This window comes from Gorilla gorilla, chromosome 18 (assembly GCF_029281585.2).
Source record: "Gorilla gorilla gorilla isolate KB3781 chromosome 18, NHGRI_mGorGor1-v2.1_pri, whole genome shotgun sequence".
Classification (NCBI taxonomy): Eukaryota; Metazoa; Chordata; class Mammalia; order Primates; family Hominidae; genus Gorilla; species Gorilla gorilla.
Window position 1 is genome coordinate 80,381,177 of NC_073242.2, and position 10,805 is coordinate 80,391,981.

General features: G+C 39.9%; 1 long non-coding RNA gene across 1 annotated transcript; it reads left to right on the plus strand.

The window, feature by feature from the left end:
• The first annotated feature begins 6,591 nt into the window (after positions 1–6,591).
• Positions 6,592–9,918, plus strand: LOC134757462 (uncharacterized). Its single transcript, XR_010131452.1, has 3 exons — positions 6,592–6,676; positions 6,970–7,088; positions 8,735–9,918. It is a non-coding gene; the product is annotated as an uncharacterized lncRNA (long non-coding RNA).
• Positions 9,919–10,805: the final 887 nt, after the last annotated feature.

The following is a 10,805-nucleotide window of genomic DNA, read 5'->3' on the forward strand; positions in this document are numbered from 1 at the left end:
ATTCTTTTGGAATATCTCTCACCCACTTGTCAATCTTAGAAGTTTCTACACATTGGTTGGTTTAGATGAACCAACATCTGAAGTGACAATCTAGCAAATGGGATGACATGGTATAGTCCTGAGAAAGAACCCCTATATAGCCCGAAATACCTAAATGTGCATAGCAAGGATTTAAGCCCGTAAGTTTTGCTGGTAAACTTTAATTTTTTCTAATTTTCTTTCTGAAAATGTCCAAACATGTAGCACAGTTGAAAATAATTGTAAAATAAACCATATACCTACCACCTAGACTCTAACATTAACATTTTTCCATACTTGCTTTATTGCATATCTACACATCTATCTACCAATTGAGGTTTTGCATTTTGAATTCAGAGTTGGAAGCTGCCTGTCAGATAAGGTGATTATCCATCTTCTGTTCTCTGAGCAATCCTAGTTCCAGTGCATACTATGGACTCTATAGACCATTTGAATGCATCGGGGATTCTCATAGGTTGCATTCAAAAGCATCTCATAGATTTCCTTTTAGATTCAGTCAGAAGAGACCTATAAGAATCTTATTTAGACCCTTATGTCGTTTGGCTCTGTGTCCCCACTCAAATCTCACCTTGAATTGTAATAATTCCCGTGTGTTATGGGAGGTACACAGTGGGAAGTAATTGAATCATGGGGATGGGTTTTTCCCATGCTGCTCTTGTGATTGTGAATAAGTCTCACAAGATCTGAAGGTTTTATAAAGGGGAATTCCCCTGCACATGCCCTTTTCTCTGCCACCATGCAATAGATGACTTTGCTCCTCCTTTGCCTTCCACCATGATTGTGAATTCTCCCCAGCCCTGTGGCACTTTGGGTCAATTAAACCTCTTTCACTTATAAATTACCCAGTCTTGGGTATGACTTTATTAGAAGCATGAGAATGGACAAATACAGACCCCATCACTTTATTTTTCTTTGAAAAATGTAGTTGGCATTGTTAAATTAGCTAGTCCAAATCATTTATTTTAGCTCAAGGACAGAGAGGCTTGGAAGTGATTGACCTTTGATCTCATAGTCCATGCTAAAATCATAACTGGAATTGAGGCATGCTGACCCCAAAGTGATTATGTGATAAAATTGTCTCCCTGTCGATTCTCTAATAGTCTTATTAAGGTTTTGCTGCACTTGATTTGGCTTAAAAATTTTTGACCCAAGTAACTCCACATGAAAAATAATTGTTAAATATTGCTTTTACACACCACAGTTAAAATGTTTCTTAAATATCCTTAATTTTTCCTTTACAAAAGAAGGTCTTGGGAGAATGCGTTTTCAGTTTACATACTGAGAAACTGAGGCATTGGGGGATAAACAACCCTGTTGGAACTCTGGATCTGCATTTTCTCAAGCCCCATTATATGAGATTCATTCATTCATTTATTCATTATTTATCAAATATTAAGATTGCACCTACTATGTGTACTGTTCTTGGTACTGAATATAATGCTGAACAAAACAGACTAGGTTTCCTTCTTTTCTAATGATGCTTACTGTCTAGAAAAGAAAGTAACAATAGTAAAAAAGTGAATAATTCACTAATATTTTCTTAGAGACTATAAAAAATAAGAGAGATAATAAGTGAATGATTGGGAATAAGTGACTAGTTCAGATAGGGGTTAAAAGATTTCTTTTGAGCAAGTGAGATAATAAATTAATCATTTATAGAGTGGGCAGAGAGAACCACAATTGCAAAGGCCACAGACTGAGCCAGTATTGGAAGTGGAGCTGGTGAGAATGGTGAGAGTTTTCAGAGAAGGCCCTTTCTTTTTTTTGAGGGAGTGCATGGTCTTGGTGAGAGAAGGGAGCAAAATACTGATAGGGGCCGGGCACAGAGGCTCACCCCTGTAATCTCAGTACTTCTAGAGGCCGAGGCGGGTGGATCATTTGAAGTCAGGAGTTCAAGACCAGCCTGCCAACATGGTGAAACCTCATCTCTACTAAAAATACAAAAATTTGCTGGGCATGGTGGCATGCACCTGTCATCCCAGCTACTCAGGAGAATTGCTTGAACCTGAGAAGTGGGGGTTGCAGTGAGCCGAGATCACACCATTGCACTCCAGCCTGGGTGACTGAGTGAGACTCCAACCCTCCCCCCACCGCAAAAAAGAACCTGATAGGAACAGGACTATATGACCACAATATGGTAAAGAATCTGAATTACAATGTCCATCATTCATATTTTTTTAAGTAACACATTCTCTTTAACATAATCTCATACCACCTTTACTTTACCATCATCTATACAAGCAGTCCATTATGACATGCATCCTTTGCCCATGCCAACTTGAAACTCCTTTTGGACATAGACTGTATGTATCTGGATTAATATTGTATTCCCACTTAAGAAGGTGCCTGGCATACCATAGGTGTTCAGTAAGATTCAATTGAATTCAAGTAGGCAGGTCAAACACTCATGGGGTCATTAATTTGTCCAGATGGACATTCAATTCTGCAGAAGTGTCACAGATACCCAAATTTTGCTTCCATAGTTTTATTGAATATAAACTAAATGTACAAGCAAGGAGGAAAGGTTAGTTTACAAATTTTACTTCTGGAACTCAAGGACTCGGAAAAATAGTACTTAGTTAACTTTCAGTCCTCCAGAGAAGATTTTTTTTGGTAAATAATGCCAAAGGGATCTTGTGGCACACAGCCTTCTAACATGGCTCCCAGAAATCCGCATCTCCTGGTGTTCGTGCCATTGTGTAATTCCGTTCCATTGAGTGGGGACTGGATTTAGTGACTTACTTCTGATAAGTAGAATACAGCAGATGTGATGTGATACTACTCCTGAGCTTTGGTTATAAAAGATTATCATTTCTATCTTGCTGGCATCCCCTCTCTGGCTCTTATGGTGTGCTTGCCCTAAAGGAGAGGGCCACCTGGCAAGGAACTGAGGTGGCCTTCGATCAACAGCCCACAAGGAACGGAATCCTGCCAATAACAAGTAAGTGGGCTTGGAAGTAGATCCTGCCCCTGTCAAGCTTCAGATGAGACTGAAACCTCAGTCAGTACCTAGATTGCAAGCTTGTGAGAGACCTTGACACAAAGGACCCAGCTAAATTGTGCCCAGACTTCTAATTCATGAGCACTGTGAGATAATAAATGTTGTTGTTTTAAGTCACTAAGTTTTGGGGTAATTTTCCAGGCCATGATAGAAAATAAATTCGGCTCTAATAAAGCACTGATAAGATGCACATGAGATTTACTAACCTCTGAAATAGGGAACACTCACCCATGTAAGCTGCAAGGGTTTAATCTCCTTTCATCCATTTATAATTCATGCTTGGAAGTGCCTGACATCTGGGGCACAGCATGTTTACTTCCAAATAAGTAGAATCCTCATGTTGGTACTACCCTCAACATCTCTATGCACCTCTGTATTTTCTATAACTGGTCAGGGAGACCAATAAAATCCCTGCTCCTTGAAAAAGTAAGTCACAATAAAATACCATGTTGAATATACCCCTTCAAAGCACTAATGGACATCTTAAGAGGAAAAATCTTTGTGGGAATGGAGGCTCCTGCATGTGTATGCGTGTGTGTGTGCATGCACATGTCTGTGAGATGTATGTGTGAATCTCTGTGTGCCTGAGAAGTGAGAAGAAGAATGACTCTATCTGTGCACTTCTATGTTTTTCAAACACATTCAGTCTGCCTTCCAACTGCCCTTCCTGCCAGATGTTGACATGTAAATTTTGGCTTCAAAAATGAGAAGGCCAAGCTGATCCATACAAATTTAGCTCAATGAGCCAGAGTCAAATTACCCAAAGGTTAGAAGTGACCCCTTATCCAGAGAGATCCAAGCACCGCACTACTATTTGCTGCAGGGCTGCCCAGGGAGCTAGTCTAACATGCATTTCTGGCATTGGTATTGTTTCAATTACTAGACCATTCACATCTCAGCTGACACATGCAATGAAGCTTGCTCCTTGCCTGGTACATAATTTAAGGTAAAAAGAAAAGAGGGTGTGTTTCATCATGGTCTATCATATCTTTGTCTTTTGTTCTGGGAGGTATTTGCATACCTAAAGGGAAATGGTCTCTTTAATTTCTTTCCCTTCTCCTAATCAGCTGAGGCCTATTAAGAAGCACTCTGTATCCTGTAATCAGACAATTTATACAGCATGCACCCTTAGGCAACAGCTATTATAAACAAGCTGGAGAAATCCTTTACAATAAATGATTAGCATGGGAAGACACCATTCATAATTAATTTTTTTTTTCTGTTTTTGTTGGCAGATGGTCTGAGGCATCCAAGCATGGCCTATTGCCTGTGTCTTTATTCTGAACAGAACAGGGCAGCCTTGGGAAAATGCTGGCTGCTCAGCTAGCTCACTTAAAAAAAATCACGTAAGCACTCCCTCTGCTCCTCTTATTGGTGTTCAAGGCTTGAAGAGAGCTTTAGGGAAGGGTGTCTAATGGATCACATGACTGTACCTACTGGTCCTTTTCCTGCCTTATTAATTACAAGGTGTTATGATCTTCACCACAGATTGATTACATAAAGGGGCTCATTTCTTCATCCCCACCATTTGCCATGTAACTTTGTCATGCCCTGTATCTCTGACTCCGGCCTCTGTCATTGACTTGCTGTGCCAATGTTAGCAAATGTGAAGCACACACAGGCTTGAACAGCACTGTGCAACTGGACTTGTTAACACTTACCTTCTACTGTTGCCACATAAACATGCCCAGGCTAGCCTGATGGATGATGAGAGACATGTGGAATAGAGCAGAGTCACCACATTCATCTCAGCTGAGACCTTTCTAGATGGGTCAACAGCCCTCTACCCCCAGATGTGTGAGCCAGCCCAGCCAAGATCAGCCAAGTCCAACCTGAATAATTGAACCCTGAGGTCTTGTTGCAGAATAAAAGTGTATTATTGTACCCCACAGTGGCTTTATGATTTTTAATTATGCAGCAGTATTGTGGCAGCAGATAATTGATACAGCCCTCAAATGGATAATCTCTTTGGGTATGGAGAAAGAGGATTTGGAAACCCATAAGTGTAAGCCTTCATATATATGGGTAGAACAGGTTTCTTGCTCACAAGAGACACCAACTTAAACTGAAAAGAAAGTGGTTTTGGACTAGTGCTAGGTACTGGTGCATAAACCCATGTATATACGCACAGGCTCTTGAGGGGTCAGTGAAAGAAGCTGCTGAAATGTCACTCGTAGGATGGGCTTCAAACAGGAGTGGGATTTTCTCACCTTCATCTAACTCCCTGCTGTTCTTTAATGCAACTCTCCTAAGCCCCCAGCATCCAGGTGTTCCTTTTGCCATTTATGATGCTGCTTCTCTCCTACTTTGGGATATCCTCCCTCTTTTCTGTTCATCATTATCCCCCTGATGCTAACCCATTGAATGGCTCTATTTTCCTCTTCTCTGCAGTACTTTTAGGTTTTCAGCATCTGTGTTACATGCACTAGGCTTTGGTTTTATATGATTACACATCAGACTGCAACTATTCTACATCTAATCCCTTAATTAATCGATAAGCTCCTGAGAGGAAAGCTATGGTACTAAATGCTTTCACAGCGTAAGGCCAAAGTAAATGCTTTTGGCACTAAGTAAAGGTTTCACATATATTTATGCCTTGATTGAGGTGGAACAGGAGACCTACTAGTGATATTTAATAGAATGCTACCAATTTCTTCTGTCTGACCGAAAGGCTCATAGATTCTAAGCCATTCCTTTCCAGAAACATCTTTAAGAACCATGCTGCAATTGCTTGTTGATCAAGGCTTGTCTAACTATGGTCCTGCTTGAAGGCAGAGAAGCCATTTCTATTCATCCAACCAAACATTCAATAAATAGTTAATAGATTCCTTCTGTGTAGAGGAGATCTCTATTATGTAAGGATAAGTGATAGAAGAGAAAGACTTGAGTATAAATCCACTGAAAATCAAGGACCAAAATTTTATAAGAGTGAATAAAGTAAAATGATCTCATTGGGTCTTCATATTGATTAAAATGAAACAAGTAATTTATTTTACCTTATATTTAGCAAAATATAGACTATAAACACAACAATTTGTTAACTCTGAGAATGAACAAAGAATGAATCAAAGGATGAGATTTTGGCATATTTTTTGACATCCCTTACCTAACCATTGATTTTTATTGAAATTTTAAAAAGTCATGTTAATTACCCTGACTTGATTATTACACGTGGTATATATGTTTCAAATTATCCTGTGATACCCTGTAAATGTGTACAATTATGTATCTATTTAAAATAATAAAAGACAAGTGATTTTTTGGAGTGAAAATATTTGAGAACTTCATCAGTTTCCCCAAAGACTTCTATTAACTCTTTAATATTTAAATCACTAATGAAAACCCTTTTCCTGACATTTATTGTTGATTTTTTTCTTCTTTCATTGTTGTGTTCAATGAAACACATTCATTTGTTGTATTTGTTGGTGGTTTTGTGTGTGTTCCCTCCCAGTGGCCTCTACTATCCTTTTCATCAACTTTGTGGAATCTTGTACTAGTCTATGAATTAACTTTGCATGGGGCTTACTTTGTATTTTGCATTTTAGCTGAAGACTTCCTCCAAATGGTTCATAACTGATAGGAGGGGATGGTTGCTAGTGTTAAGCAAGATGGGACAAAGGAGTGGAGACTGAACTTGTAAGTTGCTAGAACATTACTTTGGAATATTTTGAGATTTTGATGTTTATGAGGTTCCCTATGAAACTTTGTAACTGCATGCACTTAGACAATAAAAACCTGAATGACAAGATCCCAATATAAGGCTAATTGATTAAGAACTATGAGGGAGGTAAATACTAAATCTGAAGTCAGGACATCTGGGTTGTAGCCTCCATCAAGTCAAGAGTCTAATGTTCAAGCCAGTTCCCTCACTTTTCTTTTCTATCATGAAAAGCCTCTAGCTCCCCTGACTACTTTTTATGTTCTTTCAGCAATCAGATAAACCCAATATTTAAACTGTAAAGTCCTCGGCTATGGAAGGTGACTGGAGAGCCATTGATCCCTGCATTTTATAGGAAAAGCAAGGGCCCATTGGAACCTGTTGCTGTTGGTAAGAGACTTGCTATTGGTAAGAGACTTTCTCTTGTGTTTGGCTGTGTTTGAGATTCCAGATTTGGCTTCTTAGCACCCTTTTGTGTGACCAGGAAGGAATGCCTCCTTCATACCCTGTCTTTTATCACCTTTTCTGAGAGGCACAGACTCTTGGCTATAACTTAACCTTCTCTTTCTTGGCAAGTGATTGTCCTGCTGTCACTTGGGCTTCTATAGCCAGCAGTATTATAGAAAGGTTCAGTTTTAGCTGCTTCTGGCACTTCTAAGTGGTAATAAAATAGGCTCTCTAAGACCCCAGGCAAACGTCTAAAGTGTGGCATCCAAAATAAAAAATAAAAACCCTTTTCTTTGACAGATTCAACTCTTGTTTTAAAGCCCCTAGACTGTTATATTCCTAAGAGAAGTTCCTCTGTCTTATCATCTCTGCCAATATAATAGCAGGAAAGAAAATCTGTGCTCTCTTCACTCCAGGACAGTTATGACCTGTTGGAGAACTTTGTCTTAGGGGTTCCTTGGGGAGAACAGTATGATCCTTTGCAAACACCAATCAGAAGAGGAAGACCTTACATTTTAAAAGCTTTGTATAGCTTATCTCATTTTATTCTTATAATGATTTTATGATATATGTAGTGTATGATTGGTTTATATTTGGTTGGAAGTGACATAAAACCTGATTCAAAATAGCTCAGGCAAACATGAATTTGTATGTAGAAATGGCTTCAGTCTGAAATGATCCAATCTCAGGTTCAGATTCATCGTACTTTTGGGTGGCTCTGGTTCTACAAGTTCCTCTCTTTGTAGCAAATAGCTATACTAGTTCCAAGCATCACATCTTCATAGTACCAAGCCAAGCCCTCTTTTATCCAGCCTGAAGTTTACTTCTACTGGATTGCGCCAGTGGTGTGCTTGTCCCTTAAGCTGATTGTGTAGATTTCTTCCTGGCTTCAAGTTCAAGGATATCATGTTGGTAGCTCAGCATCAGCCATAGTGGGAATATTTAGGCCATACAAATTGGCAATTGCTGAAAATAAGGCTTTTATTATTTACAGAGCCAGTTGTCAAACATTTGTCAGCACACCTGTTTGTACCCAACTTTTAAGATTTACCAGAAAAATGCGCTTATGCCATTCATAGGTGGCTTAGGTACTAGAAGTGAAGTTCAATCTCAATCAAATTACACATCTAAAAAGGAGGTAAGATGGTGACCCAAAATATATTCAGGGCACTCTTACCAAGGAATAGGGGTAATGGATGCTAGCCCTAAACAACAGGTACTTTATTTTCCACAGAAGGAAAAAATGCTGGCTCTGTATTTTCGATGAAGCAGCTGAGACTCAAGTGCTACTCAGGCTTTCAGTGGAGGAAGTGCTAGATCTGACACTAGAACCCAATTCTTCTGCATGTCAGTTTCATTGTTCTTTCTTCTACACACTTCACTATTCTTACCTGACCTCTCCAGGGTCTGCCTAACCTGGAGATTGCCAAGCCTGGGGATGATATGAGTCATTTCCTACAAAATCCTTTACCAAGTGATATCCAAACAGCATTGGGATATCACTGCTGAATGGTGGCATTTCTCTGCCTGCATTTCTTTACTGACATTGAATTCAGACTAACTTCCCCTCTCTTTTTCTTTTTTGGCAGGCCCTCTTTACAAGGTGAATTTAGACATATGAGCACTCCAGGAGGAGATCTGATTTGACAAACATGTCTAGAAAGAGGAAAAGCAAGCACTGGCATTAACTTGGCTTCCGCTGAGACTGGGCTCCATTAGTGAACTAAATGTTGGTATTCTGGGAAAAGCCAGCTTGTTACTGGAAATTTTAATTCTTTGAAAAAAATGGCATTAGATTTGCCTTTGGTTGTTGCATTCCAAGAGCTCTTGCCTATGAAACCATTCTTGATCATAGAGTGCAGCAAGTCTACAAGAATGTTCAATTTACCTGCTACCAGTCATCATTTCTTGCCCTGGCAGACATTGCTAATCAATCTGATGCTGACTCAGCTCACATTTAAACTAAGATTTCCTGAGGTGATTCTGTATGCAACCACTACCAACTGATGAGTGCTGACATGAATATGAAACCTGTTTGAACTCCTTGTGCTTTTATGGTGTGTACCTTACAATGAACTCTGATCTATTCACTACCATTGAGTTTTAGTGGCATTTGATAATGTTGCACCTGATTATATTGTTATAGTATCCTCTTTTTTGATTCAAATCTGTTAAAAATTGTTTATCTCCAAAACATTTAAGTACCTAGGGCACTTGGACTGTGTTTTATACTACTCTGTGACCTTCCCAATGTCAAGATGGGTACAGACTAGATGCTCAATAAATATTTGGGTGATTAATTACCTAAGGAATTAGGATTAATCACCTAAAGGATTCTTTGGTTGATAAACCTAAGGAATTCAATAGAATGGAAGTCTAGGAAAAACTTTGCTTGCATGGAACTATCAAAGTAAAGCTTTGGACTGTGAATAATTCAGTCAACCTGCATGCCTCGATTATCTGCTCCGAGTTTGTGAAGACCATTGCTGTTGTCCCCGAAGTGTATTGATAAGTTAACATGATCGTAACTCTCAAGATGTTTATGGTTCAGTACCAGGAGCAAGAGAGATAAGTGTGATCATCAGAATTGTACAAATATAAAAGTGGTGCAGAGGAGAAAGACTGAGATGAATGAAGTTGACAAGGATAACAGGTTGAACACTCCATAGTGGAAAGAGGCAGTGGGATGGGAAATTATTCCATAAAGCTTCCTTCAAAGAGTGTCAGCAAGATGTAATGCCAATGGAATAGAAAAATCTTTAGAATCACAGCGTCATATATGAGGGACCTTTGACTTTACATGAAATTACCACTGCATGAGTACAGCAACACTTTAATCTTGGATATTCCTTTATTATTTATTCATCCAACCAAGCTTGCATAAATATTTCCTTGGGCTTTTTTGTTTTTCCATGTTTGTTGGCACTGATTTTTCAGCAAAGGAGCCTCTTAGACTGAATGTGCTGTTAAACTGTGGCCTCCTAGGCCTAACCCACTTGATAGCCTGTAGTTTGTGATGGCACCTCTGCTGCCCACTCCACCCACATCCCCTTCTTCTACCTGCCTGATCCACCCAGATCCCCTCTGATTAATTATTCACACCTATATATCTTCAGCTTCCACTAGGACCTCCCTCACGTTATGGTGCTTCTTTACCCGCAAAATGCAGAGCCCTGGCAGGGTGCCGTGGCTCACGCCTGTAATCCCAGCACTTAGGGAGGCCGAGGTGGGCGGATCACGAGGTCAGGAGATGGAGACCATCCTGGCTAACATGGTGAAACCCCGTCTCTACTAAAAATACAAATAATTAGCTGGGAGTGGTGGCAGGCGCCTGTAGTCCCAGCTACTCGGGAGGCTGAGGCAAGAGAATGGCGTTAATCCAGGAGGCGGAGCTTGCAGTGAGCCGAGAATAAGCCACTTTGATCCAGTGGGAATGCAGGTCGAGGGCTTTCCCTGCAGGGTCTTACTGAAGCTGGGACTTTACCTGAAGTCACAGCCTGGCTTAAGTTCCTCCCCTTCCCTGTCCTGCTTCTTCCACTTTTCTGATAGTTTCTACTGGGAGCGATTCCTTAACCATCACTTATACACAATCATCTTTCCAGCTCAAGAGGCTCCAGCCTAAGTGGTGTTTCTTACAGTATTGTCTATTATAAGAAGCTA